Genomic DNA, 15,122 nt, shown 5'->3' with positions numbered 1-15,122 from the left:
GTTTTTACAACTTTCGTCACGAGCAAAAAGCAGCCTAATACAGACGATTTTCCATGGAACACCTGGCAGGATTCAAGTGAGACGCCAGGGTCTTATACCACAGGCGATATCCCAAGGTAGGGTAGACGAGTAGAGAGAGAAGATACTAATTGCCGATTGTCTAACACGTAGACAAACGGCAACGCGAGGCAACCTCTCCGTTTGAACGAAATCTTAAACCAAGGTAAGTCATTCAGTCATATTCGACATTTTCTGTGCTCGTGACGACTAAAGGGGCGATTTTTGGCACGTTCCGAAATGTAATTAACGGTACTGAAAAATCTACAAGTAGCATGCGTAAACTTTAGATTTTCATTCTTGTCCATCTATAGCGTACGTAACATCTACTATCAGTAGAAATTCAGAGTCGTTGGTACACTTCCACGGGACACACCATGATCGATAAACCGAATTCCTCTGATTAAGACCGAACCGATTGTCGAAGTCAGAGCGTGTACCACATTTATCCGGATCCGCGCGGAGTCACATTACGAGTGAGACGTCCATGCAACGGCCGGCATCACCGCGTGCCCGGGCACTTGGCGTAAGATGCTGCATGCACAAGCGATAGTGTGGCCATCGACAGGAACGGACATTTAAAGACTACATAGCTTTCAAACGAGCTTTGAAATGTCTTTATTATTGCGAATACTTTAAACGGCACTCCCGAACGCGATGGGTACCTTTGGTTGTCCCGTCTTTAGGGTCTGTACTCTCTAAAAATTAATCAGTGCATCATTATTGTAAATCAGTGAATATTCATTGTTTTCAATGATAATCCACTGATTGACTTTTAGAGAGTAACCCTTCAGGGTACTTAAGCCCCTCCACCACGACAAGGTAGTACCCGAGAAGGGGATTATCGACAAAAAACTGCAATTACATATGTGTATATTTAGAAAAATAAATATTGAGTGAACATAAATTAGGTTTGCTATTTAATGCACGATGTGAGAGAGATTTATCTAATCAAAAGATTAATTCACAATCTCGATCTTGGGACAAAATCTATTTTCTCGGAATTTATCAATAATGCCTCATAAACTAATGATCCGAGATAAGCGATTCTTATCTCGTTAGAAGCGCTGAAATCTTAGCTTTCCAACGAGGCCAGGATCATCTTGCTACGATTTTTCTGTGCGGAGATAATGACGATTATATGGACTCACGATCTCGATCTCGGGACAAAATCAATTTTATTTTTGTAATTAATTAATGAAATCTCGTAAACTAATAATCCGAGATAAGCCATTCTTAACTCGTTAGAAGCGCTGAAATCTTAGCTTTCCAACGAGACCAGAATCATCTTCCTACGATTTTTCTGTGCGAAGTTATTGACATCGACTCGCGATCTTAATCCTCATTCAGAAGCAGCAGACGGCACGTATACGCGGCGTCTCGCACGGCGTCTCGCGCGGCGATGTTTACTACCGAACGCCGGGTGCCTCGTATGTTTAAATGCCAGTTTTTTTGGGGACGTAGTACTACTCGCGTAAAACTTGCGCGGCCTTCATTCATGAATGGTGCGCGCGCGCCCGATTTTTAAAACGCTATAACTCGGCGAAAAATCGACGTAGCGACACGAACCAAAAACCAATCTTCTTCGTTTCGCATCCCGCAGATGTCTACCCTGAATATGTATGCCCTTATCATAAAACTTACACACGGCAGAGGAATAAAAATTAAAAGGCTGAAATATAAATTATACGTATAATCAACTTATTTCATCGTATTCAGTCTTCCTTCGTCGGGCCAGATGGGACTTACCTTTCGTTGCTCCTGGCCATACAGTCTGGTCATTTTGACCCGAGATCAGAGAGGAAGAAAACTCCTTCCATAGTCGGTTTATTATCGTCACCGACAGATATTTCGTATGATTCGAACTATATTGCGAGCGTCGATCGTATCGAAATGCACGACCACGAGAAGTTAATTAAAGAAAAAGTTAATTTAAAAAATTTACTGTATAAAACTAATGAAATATATTTTTACGTCCGTTATTTATTCAAGAATAGATAATGACAGTCTCTTCGTGACTCAATCTTCAAATTCGAAATTCAATATTGGATTGATATCGAAATTGTATTGGGCAAGATTGCCCAATAAAATTGTAATATTGAATACTAAAGGTTAATATAACGCCAATGTTACGTATCAATAATTGCACGGTATTGCATTTACATTATTTCCCAATACTACGCTAATACTTTGTGCTACCCGGGCTTTATCCTCACTTTATATTATAATTCAACTACAGATTTAATATTTTTACTTTCATTGCAAGAAAGTAACTGCAAAGTAACGATTCCTTACTGTTTGAGTAACTGTAACGCGTTACTTGTCAGAATTAGTAACTCTAACGAGTTACATTTTTAGTGAAAAATCTGTAACTGTAACTAGATACTTTTATAAAGTAACTTTCCTAACCCTGAATTTTTCACACCAAGTAATATTATATGAGCGGTAGATTAAATAACTTCATAATCAGTCGAAATCTTAAAGCCAATTAGAGCCGTTTATCGGAGACAGAAAGTAATCAACCGATTTAGTCGTATTATAAATAAAATTATGTGGTATTATAAATAAAAATATAGATTAAATGGCTTATAACAAATTTGTAATATCTGCATGACACCCTCGAAGTTTATGTGCACCGCGACTAACCGGTTTATTTATTCATCTAAATCGGCGTCGACGAGTACATTAATTTCTTCGTAGTTGCGTTTTAAGCTGTCATATTGAGAGCTTTCCACATTAAGGTGTATCCCATAAGAGGATATGTGATCAATAAAAAGATATACTCCAAGGAATAATAACAAGCTTCAATGCATCGTCCTTAATGTTATGATTATTTAATGTACTGTAGAGTGGATGTCCAATGTTTTGTAACGTGCGTCGCAAATTAATTATCAGGTCGATGTAACGGTTCTGTACTAATTGAATCTCTTAATACAGAGATACATGTATAATATTATTTCGCACTCTCGGTCCGAAAATAAGATCAAAATTACATTTACATCTACGAATAATTTTAAACGTCACGCGACACTTAATCCAAATATTACTAAAAAATAGGTATTACAAGTAACTGTACGTAGCAGCAATCTTACATTTGTATTTATTTTTATCTCCCTTTAATAAAGAAATCGTTCGAGGCTATTGCTTCGTTACAAATTTTCAGCAAATTCGACGGACGGCCATTTTTCCACGAGATGTGTACGGGGTTCTTTAAGATTGTTCTATGTATATTTCTTACAGATTCAGTTTATTGAAAGAAAGACTTTACGTTTCTAATATTTCAGCATGCAAAACAATATACGTTCATACTCGTAAGTAATGAAATGCCTCAATCTTTTACTATTTTGCGCTGAAATTGTACCTAAGACAGAGCAATGTCTTTGAATCCCGAATGAAATAGCTACGAGAGATACGTGACACTCAATACAATTTGTATCGGATCGTCCCGTTTTCTCTCGAAGGACATGGGAGAATGGTCGAGTACAAAATTCACAACACGATCTCCTTTATAGTGTCGATCCTAAGGGAGCCGTCCGTATTAAAGATGCATAATTCCCTTGTGTTGTTTTTCAGGATTCATTCGCAAACGGAAGGCACAAGCATTCTGCGCACAAAAATGACTACCGACGTCAAACGCGGACCATGTTGCAAACAAAGAAACATTTTTACCTCTGTCTGCTTCAATTTGCGAGATAAGATTACAATGACAAAAAGCACCGAAAATTTTAAGTTCGCTAAAAGCAAACTGTTTGTAATCTGTAGTTAACATTTACAAAATAAACAGAAAAGTTCTATAGTTGTTTATTTAATAAATCCTGAAATGACTGTAATAGTTATGTAAAAATTGCAATTTACTAAATATGTTCTGTAATCTTGACTAACAATAAAGCCGCATAGATGGGATAGACATGTATCAATCTAATTTTTTTTAAATAAAAATATATCTTTTAATAAAATATTTCTACTTAATTTAATTGTTTCATAAGAAACACGAGATGGTTTTTTTAATGCGTACGGATTATTCTCGACAGACATATAAGACGCATTACAATCTTTCTACTGTCGCTAATACTGGACAGATTGAGTTCACCCTATTTTACATCGCGCAGCTCGTTTTCCATCGACGTTCTAGTCAAGCACCTACCGAATACGAAGAAAGAAATCCTCATAAAATTTTAGTGACCCTATAAACGTGAATGCTATCTCACAAATTTGTATGCTCGCATCTCGTTGGCTCGAGAGTCTGGATATGAAAGAAGTTACAAAGTACCATTTTACCCGAAAAAGCTGCCGTTCTTCTCCGAACGATTATCTGATAGAATCATAATGTTCCCTGATCTACCATTTCATGTCAGAATTCACTTTATCGGATAATCACCTATGTTCCTTTCTTCTCAAACATATTTTTAGTATTTTAGTATATCAATTTTCGCGTTATTTGTTTTTTCAAGTTTGATATAGTCGCAGAACAGTATTTTTTCTAGTAGTTTAATGTCCTAGTAATAATTTTTATTTTATTTTTATCTCTCATATTAAAAGATAAATTAATTACCATCTATAATATGGTCTTACTCAAAATTACGGAGTACTTTAATAAACTGTAATGAGTTAAACAAGCTCCTAGTTAAGAGCCATAATAATTCTTGAAGAATATTTTCATAATAATGTCAATATTTAGTAAATAATTGAATATAAAAATATATTGTTTATCTAAAAAATGTGAACTGGTTTAATTAAGTGTACAATATTATTACACCAATATTAAAGGCTCATACTATATTAGCTATATTTTTACATAATCGTCATCTTATTTTTATACAATTTGAGGTAAACGATTGATACCAAAACTACTAATACATATTAAAAAGATTATGTTCAATTTTACTGACTGAAGAATAGAAATACTCGCTCATAATCACATGAAAGAATGAGAAATTTCTCTGGAATATTCTCGATACGGTCCGCGGTAAAAATGGAAAATAGCTAAATGAAATTCAGCGGATGGGCTTTCCGTCGAATCGGATAAGATTGATTCAAGCCGACGGATTTTTGCAGGGAGGATCAGAAATCGGCTTAAACCCTAATACCCAGCTCGTTTCGATGAAGAGTGCAAAGTGTGGTACGTGCCTTGCGAGAGAGGCGACCTAAGCATCCTGAAAGGATTCTAGGATCACGAGACCTGATACATTTTCGGATTTTTGTGACAAGACTAGAGAACAGTAACAGAGATCGATATAACTTTACTATAAAAGACTTTGGCTATAAAGAAATAAAGTGATATATAGATTATCGCTTTTAAAATAAAAATTCTATTAAAAGTATTTAAACTTTTTACTTATACATATAAACAGGGAATTCAAATGATATCCTTTACTAAAGAATAGAAAAGATCTGCTAACTTATATTTTATTTCATGTATAAAAGATAGAAATAAAATTTGAAAATCAAACGTATTGTTAGAAAGGAAGTTTACTTCCTATTCAAATCTCACTCATGATAAAATTCTAGGATTATCCATAGAGTTAACTGAAACTTTCTTTTTTTTTCATAGAGTCCTTAAATTAGAAAAATGATAAAACACTTAGACGTTAAAAGAAATAAATTTTCTAAATAACATTGCGCATTTTCTTTCTAAAATTTACAATTCAGTATTTCTAACTCAAAATGTCTCTTGAATTGAGTACAAACATCGCCGAGCAATTTTCCGACATGAAGCGAGCTTAGTGCCTTTGAATCATGTTCCACCTCCCATAAGGTTCTATGAACCGATAGAGGATTTTGAAACGTGACCTGATTCCGTCATAGTCCCAGGATGCAATCATCGTTTGATCGCAAACGGGCGGATCGAGGAAGGATTACAAGAGGAATGGACGAAGGATAGTGATACGGGGATAATGGGAAAGGAGTTTTAGTCGAGACTGGGGGAGAGCAACAATCATGAACGATTGAATCGATCTCGTGAGAGATGCCGACGAGCATTGTATCTTCGCGCGATATCATCTGCTTGTTTCTTCGTGTGAGTAGAAAGAAGTAAATCTTGTAAGCGGTAATTCGTTGTAATCACTTCCTTTAAGTATTGGAATACAGCGACTTCTCGAACAGGAATAGCTTCTCAAGTGTTTACAACGATTAAAATCGGTTGAGTAAGTGGATTTATGAGAAACGCGGCGTTAGAGAATATGCGAAATTATGACGCCACCGTAACTAAAATTATGTATATAATGACCAACACTTGCGTTGGCGCGCATATGCTGAAAAATATAAATTCTCTGGCTAAGTAACTCGCCACTGTCTATTCTGTAATCCAACGTCCTTCGTCGACGACATGTCTCTTTTGTAGGAAGGGCTAGGTGGAGTTTAGTAAATAACTAAACAGACATCGTTTAGTATTCAAGGGATTTTGCAGAAAGCTGTTCAATAGTAGAAATTCGAGTTGACTACTCGAGTTAACATCGTAAATGAATTCTGAATAACGACTTTGTGTTAAAAATTTATCAAAATATGGTTTTATTTCTTTACATAACTTTTTTAATATTGTTTTTGAAAATTATTTTGTACATCAATGTTGTACATTCGTACAATACGAGTTTGATTTTCGAAAACAATATTAAAAAAGTTATATAACCAAAATATGGAAACCACTAGATTTGCATAATAAAAAACAAGAAATTATTTTACAGAATTATTTTGTACCAATAAAGAAATTTTATCTCAATAAACGAGGAACTAATAATTGAATTTACTATTTGCTCTACTCATTGCCTCAAGTTAAAATTGTTTTTTCCTTAGGGATATTTTTTGCTTAATAGAAAAAAAATGCTCGTATAAAGATTGTATTACGATGGCGAAGAGGAAGGCTCATCGCGTAAGGATCTCAATCCGCACGACGTTCTTATACTCTGTTTAATTATACCAATAACCACCACTTTTAATGCAACCCGTGTGTCCTATGATATCACGCTTACCGTGACCACCTTATCTGCCTGTCGTGACAGTGGGTGTACCAAATTTGCATGCACTGCGGGTACCATTGTATAACGCGCTCTAGCGTCCATTATCTTTGGCGAGTTGTAGCACGTGCCGTTCTGCTTTAATATACTTCCGAATACAGTATATCGACCAATGCACACACAGCACGATACATATCTAACATCTGCGAGCTACGTGCAACCACTCGTGCAATTATGTAATTTTCGAGCGATTGCGAGATTTGGTAATTAATGAAACGAAAAAGATGTGGATTTAAATGTAAATTTTCTCCATCTTACTTTTCTAAATATTGTTCTGCAGGTTTTCAAAAAAAGGAGAGCCAAGTTGTTAAAAAGATAGATAATTTGCAAGTAACTATACAACATACTGATTTACAAAAGCTTGTATATACTAGATGAAAAAGAAAATTATGTACACAGATAGTGTAATGCACATACGATGATTATAAATTTGAGTCAGAATAAATCAATTCCTTTAATTGTGCTTTAGATTTTAGTATAATTATTAAAATTGTTGTAACCAACAGAAAAAGAGAACTATCGCAAAATGTTAAAAAAACGATACCAATCTTTTACGAGGGAATTGTTTACATTGAAATGACTAAATCCTACGAGTAGGAGTAGAGAGGTGCGAGAAAGACAGAGAGAGAGGAGAGAGAGAGAAAATGGCTTTATTTATGTATTAGTTCATCACCGAAACAGCCATTGCGAAGGCGCGACCACCTGCGGCCTGCAGCATCCTCTCCGTTTCACTTTTTTAAGTATTTATGATGAAAAGCCACACTACATGCACTGAAATCGGAGTTGAAGATCAACAATGTCCTCGCGAGTAGAGAACTTAACAAATCGTATCTACCGCTGCCAGTGATTCTCCGTGATTCGTATACAATTTGTAATAAAAGTTCCTCGATATTTTTTGAAAATCACTCTTTATGGAATACCAATATTGGAATAATATGTAGGGGAGTCTCAAATTGCACACTATAAAAATTGAATCAGTATTCAACTGTACTTAGGCTTAAGTCCAAATATTTTCGATAAACAGCACGTTAGTGCAAAGGTAAGAAATAAAGAATTTTTGTTAGTTACTAAAGATTAAGAAATATAAAGTGCAGATAACTAAATATATGTTGAAACATACGACTGATTTACAATTAATCGACGAATACGTTGTTCTTACTTTTTATACTTTGTACCTTATTAATAATGAAAATATCAATATACTATGAATGAATACTTTTTCACTTTGAGAATATACGTTAGTACGAATATAATCAAGTCATTTTAGCAAATACTGCAATATATAAATGAAATGACAAAATTGCGCGCGTCGAACAGAGTAAGTTAATATTTGTTGTCCCTACTGTTGTCATCTCCGCAGTACGAATTTAGCTAATAATTTATACTATCGGAGGAACGGCAGAGATGATTAATTTGGTAGATCTTACGACTTAACATTTCGAGCTCGCAAACTCGCGAACGTAAAATTACAGAACAAACTTTCTTCCGCGCTAAATTGCCTCGGGTTTCTCATAGCTCTTGTCTACGTGATAGAAATATATCGTCTCTGTCTGTTTTTGAAGAAAATTAGTATCGATCAAATAAATAGCTAAAATTGTCTATCAATGATAACGGCGTTCTAAAACCGATAATATATCGCCAAAATTTAATGTTCCATTATTAGAGATGGCAATGTATATATTTCAATTCTAAAAATTAATCAAGTTTCCAAATAGATATCGGGAGAAAATATTTTCCAAATATCATATATCATTAATCTGTACTCTATTTATTCGTAGAATTATTTGACAATGTACCTATCTACAATCTTATTCATGCGTAATAATTTTATGTCCTAATTTAAGTAAAATTCTCTTAACAACATGTATTCAAAGTCTTTCCTCAATTTTAAAATTTTAAATAATAAAAATTGGCTTTTCATCTATACTTTTTATCAAGAAATATTTAAAAGGTAAATAGTTAAGACAATACATATTTAAATTTGTTTTGCAAAAGAAAATTCAAATAAAATAATGAATCAAATCCAAGTTACTATATTACAATGTATAAAATAGAAATCCATCTCGTGATTAATTGTACTATGGATGATTACGCAAACGTTAACAACACGGAAAATGATCCATGTCGAAGAGCCATCGATAGGAGCAGATTTCCAAGACGCTCTTAAGGATCCTAGTAACGGTCGTGAGAGCGAGATCAAGAAGATTGTAATGGAAAGCGGGATAATGGATTAAAGTGCACGTAATGTATTAATGTTGCAACGACTTGCGCGCACGGCATGCAGTTACGGTTTAATCGGCGCACGTTCCCGAAAACTATCAAGGACTAGAGTTTAAAGGCTTTCAAAGACTCTTTCTGAAATATTTAAGACAGACCGATGCTGTGTGAATTATTGCAAATTTTACATTTGCCTCGTGTAAGATTCTTCTCTCTAATACAGAAAGTTTCCAATTGAGTCTTTGTAAAGATCTAAAAGATCTTATTAAGGCAATTTCTACGAGAAGACGTTGAAATGCCTATTTGCGAATAATGCAATTACAAGGATATATGGTAATTAACTAGTTATACTTGTTATATGTTTAAGCATACATATGTCATCTAATTAACGTCACATTTACTATACATTCAAACTGACGTTCATAATTTGTATTAAAACCTGGCTATTATAATAGTCTTTTCTCTTCAAACACTTGTAATTGTAATATTTATAAAATATTGTTAAGTTAATTAAATTTATTTATTTTATTGTATTATTAGTATTAATATTATAACTTAAAGCCATTAAAATAATTAATTTTAATCTATTTACACTTCATTAAAGTTCAATAAATTTGAATTGAATAAATCATCAAGAATCGCGATTTTCCATTGTTTTAACATTACTTTATGCTTTTTTGCTTTTGTAATTGTGTGTCTATATATAAACAAATTAAATATACTAAAACTACCTCTTAATGACAAATTCCTTAGATCATTTCAAAACGAAAATCCTGAAAATCCGAAAAACCTTGGTCGATAGTTTTAGGATACCCCTTTAGATACCGCTAAATTAGAAACAAGGGACTACGAATTGATAATAGTTTCCATACAAATGTATTTATTACTTGGCTCATTCGTGAAAAATGAAACTGTCAGTTTTGAGATTGAAGGAACAAAATTTTCTCCCTGCTGACAAATCGTCCTAAAAGTCAAAAGCTCCGCTATTCTTAAGAATTCTTAAGCTCAAGAAGCTTAATCTTCTTGATCAAGATTGTGTGCGTATACGGACAACCGCCCTAGGGAAAGAAGAGAAGAGACGGAGAGAGAAACCGTTGTTAGAGATCTTGTGGACCGCACAAGAAAATGTAATTTCACCTATTAAGTACCAACAAGATTGTTTGGCCTCGATCTTTTAACCACCCGTGGATTTTCCGTCGTAAACACAGTAAACGATTTAGCAGCCCGCGTTTTCACGCTTGGTTGTGATTTCAACCAGGAGCTTTCGCGATGTTTTCTTGCTGTCCCTTCTTGTCGTAATTTCCTATTTCTACCGTATAAAGCTCAAGGATTACGCGCGGCCAGGCGAAAATATTTGACGATACATTTCGATTTAAGTCATATGATAATATCCCAATGAATCTTCTTTATTGTTCTTCATTATATGTATATCAGATATAATATGTTTGATATCTTTCCTTTTTATTATTAATTAGATACTATGTTACTGTTAACTTAGATAAAATTCGTTCTTTCTTTATAAAAATCTTGGTAAAAAAAATCCCACAGATTTTTCAGACACGCTATTTACGAAGAGAAACCTGATACTTTACATTGAAATAGCCGTACATCAAATTCTCCGTGAAGAAAATCGAATCAAAATTCATCCAAGGATCTTTACAGAATTTTTCACGATATTCTAGTTAGCGTTTATAGCGTCATGATAGCAAGCTACACGCACTAACACCATACTAACGATAATATACAGAAAATACAAACTTACTACTACTAACCACTCATAAAAATATCTCGCGTGCACCAAACGAATATATGAGTAATAAATAAGGATCTTCGTCCGTCTTGCACACCCTCTCTCATCTTTCTCCTTCACCTACCGTGTGTTCTCTATTTGCGGATAGTCACGTTCAAGTTTATGCTGATGCTGCTGGCTGTATTACTATATGTTTCAGTGAATCAACCGAGCGCATTCGTATACACGAATGTTTACGGCGACGTCTTAACATTTCTCGTATTTTTTCCTCATATTCTACGACTTGTCATATATATTTTTTTTACTGTGGCGCGTACAATACATGATATTGATCGTACACAAGTACACCCCTGTGAAGTTAGCCCCCCATTATTTAAAAATTTAACTTTTTTACGAGTTCCCTATAGATTTACAATAGTTCCAGAGTTCTTGATGGGTTTAAGAAATAGTTCTGCCCATTAAAGACGTTAAAGTGACAGAAACTGACACCTAAAATCGCCCATAACTTTTTCCCCTTTAATCACACAGACTTTTGCCATCAGGATTTTCGATAGAACTCTGCGGGGGCTACCGGGAACTCTCAACAGATATATATAAATGTGTGTCGGATCTTTACATTTAAATTAAGGTTTCTCAATTGCCAAAATCTCCACAGTAACCCTTAAAACATCTTTAACAAATGATATAAATCTAATAAACCGGACTCATTAATATTCTAGTTTAGCATATCCTCTAATATATTACAATAGCGCGCGGTATAAAATAAAAAAAGCAATCAAAGAAATGACCAGCAAAACATACGGAAGATGCGTACATTTGCGTGAGTGCATTTTTACCACGTCATTGGCGCGGCGCTTTGTACGAGGCGGTGGTAGCCAGAGATGTGTATTTACATAGTTACGTGGTGGCCAGTAAAGGCCACGTACTCGTAAAATGCGGCGATCGCATGACCGCCATAAAGACTTCCCGTCGTTGGTGTGCGCCGGTGGCAGCGGGAGCTCCGAGGGATGATAGCGGGGGCTGAGAAGAGTACCCTATGGACCGGTAGTGGTGCACGGTAGCCCCAACTACCCACCTTTTACATCTCGCAGCCACACCGCGTACGTAAAGGGATCGGTATTTATGGTACTGCTACATTGATTCGTGTTAAGCCGCCGGTACTTGACCTTCTACTGCGAAGTATTCATCACTCGCGACCGCGAATGGATTTCCTACGCCGATCGTACAGGATAACGTGTAATAGATCCGCTGCGGAACGTCTAAGAATTTTATAGCCGAAGTCGCGTATATATTACGACATAAAACAATTCCCGCAAAGTTTCTCATTGTCAGATAGATCGGCATTGCACCAAGAGAGATAATTATATATTATTAAACGGTCTTCTTCTATCGCACAGGGTAATTTAGGGAAATTATACGTCATTATTCTTTTGTTTCTTTTTACTTTCCTTAACTTTTAAATAAGTGGGCAAACGATTATAAAAATGACGATGCCAAAATGCATGCTTGAGACACAGTTAAAAGAATTATTACAAGAATGAATCATTGAAACTCAGACCGTGTAACAGCAAAAATAAAACGTGCCTTACGTCGGGCGGAAGTTATCTCTCTAGCTAATCAAAACATCCCCTGCGGGTTATAAAGAGTCGTCACGAACCCTTTATGAAAGTCCTAGCGAGAGCAGTATTACTAACAGCTGCAGCGGCTGTCAGGCAGAATCGTGATGTCTTAATAATTGGAAGTAAGAGGGTGTCGGAAACGGGAGATGTAACTTCGCGGTAATTAACCGTCCCTGAGAAATCCACCGTCGTAAATGGAGACAATTCGACTCAACCCTCTACTCTAATTAATAGCGATATCTGGAAACGAATATGATAGTGCCCCGGTTACAAACCGAATTGCACAGTGATGTTACATACACTGAGAGCACGGTGTTTCTGTATTAAATCGTGGTGAAACTTGGATCAAGTTGTAATCGCGTCAACCACCTGGCTAAATAAACGACCGCTTGTCTATGACGATATTACTGTACTATGTCATTGCCTTCTCTAACTTTACGTTATAGCGACAGAGTCAAATTAAACAAATACCGCACTTGAGAATTTTCATATTTAAACGCAAGACTTTATCCTTCTTGTAAATTTCAAATTTTTTAGTATATTTTTTTCCTCCAATATAATCTACAACTTAAATGTAATTCACTTGCTATTTTTTTAATAAGGCCATAAATTTAAAGTCTAACGAGAACATTTTGTTGTATTTTTCCTTACGTTTCAGTAACAACGTTTCAGTAAAAAGGTCGATTATGTGTGATAAGAATACAATTTTCTTTCAAAGTAGTACGGATGTTAAGCATAAATTGTTTCTTTTTATGGAACGGCACGTGCCGATAATGTCCTTGTTACAGTACAAATTCACTTAAGTGCTCTTTTAAATTGTTTTTTATGCAGTTTAAATTATTTTAAGTAGTTTAGAATTTTTATCATAATGCATTTTTCCGAGAAATAATCATCTTTATTCACATTTATAGGTATTTGTTACAATTTGGATTTCCTTAAAGTGTTTTTCAAATTGTATCTGATCTTAAAAAAAATTAGAATAGTTACGTATAATGTTGCCATGCACATTTGATTTCAATGCATTGTGATTAACGTTTTTATCTCTCTTTTTTTTCTATCACATTTTCTTACGTCAGTATCATTCTCCTTCATTCAATCAGATACTTAACTTTAACTTCTCTTAGGCCGGTATTCATAATCAAATCTTATATTCAAGACCGTCTTAAAATTATTTTGGATGCTTCATAGTCAATGAAACGTTCCATACAACATCTTTAGATAAATTCAAAGAGGTTTTGAATATAAGATCTGACTATGAATGCCAGCCTTACTTTAACGTTTTGTTTCTAGTAACAAGTTGAGGCATTATGTTTGATAAGAATACAATTTTCTTTCAAAGTACGGATATTAAAGTCATTTTTTATAAATAGAACGGCGCGTGCCAATAATGTCCTTGTTACAGTAAAAATTCTCTAACCCTCTTTAAATTTCTGTTTTCGCAAACTGTCAAAATTCAATCGTCTCGCCGCTGACAGCTGTCTTGCAGCACGAAGTCAGCCAAACGAGAGAACCAATCAGCGGAAAAGCAACAACAATGGACTTTCTAAGCCTTTCTTATATATGGATTATTCATTTGTTTAAAAAAATGTAAAATATAATCTATTTTATAAACTGAATAAATTTTATTAACTAATATTTAGAGCCGTTATATTTCTTACAAAATAATAGCTTTCATGTATAATTATTATATTACATATATCATAGAAGAATTATGACTGTGCCATGCTAATCTCGTACAAAATAAATTTTCTTATAAAATTTCTTATAAAGTGAATTTTCTTATAAAATTGTATTTTATCTTATGATAGCTATTAAAAATGCGAGTTATGTGGATTATATTTTATTTTTTGTATTATTCGGCAAAAATTATGGCCCTTAAAAAGAACAGATTTGTTGCAGTTGAAATCGAGGCAACGACGCGACGTTCTCTAAATGAGCTCTCAAGACACTGTTACAAGACTTAAATTTGAAACGAGAAATTATCTTCTCGTAAAGAATGTAACACACAGACAAAAATATTAGCAAAAATAAATAATAATTTGCTTTTAAGAAAAGGTTTAATATTTAAAAAAATTATTTTCTGTCAATGTAAACCTCAATAAGAGTAAATAGTTTTATCTGGCAAAAATCAGTAATTATAAAAATTAAAAGCTTTTATAGCTTTAGTTTGAGTATAAAGTTACTGTATGATACGTAATTAAATATGTTTATCTATCTAAACTTCTAATAAAGTATAGAAAACTTTAAGGAAAAGAGATTTTCGAATTTTCTCTTGTTAGTTCCGTCAATCCATTATACTTTATAAGCAAACTTTGCCCGTTCTGATATAGCTTACAGCCAGTCAGCTGCTTGAGTGCTAAGTCGTGTTTAACGTCGGCAATTGCATGTAGTTCAGTTGATGAATAATAAGTACACAAACACTTACTTAAGCAACGACAATATTCAGCATAATAAGACTTCAGAAAATGC

Source organism: Vollenhovia emeryi, unplaced genomic scaffold, assembly GCF_000949405.1.
Source record: "Vollenhovia emeryi isolate VEMERY1.0 unplaced genomic scaffold, V.emery_V1.0 DF939139.1, whole genome shotgun sequence".
NCBI lineage: Eukaryota > Metazoa > Arthropoda > Insecta > Hymenoptera > Formicidae > Vollenhovia > Vollenhovia emeryi.
This window is presented reverse-complemented; position numbering follows the sequence as displayed.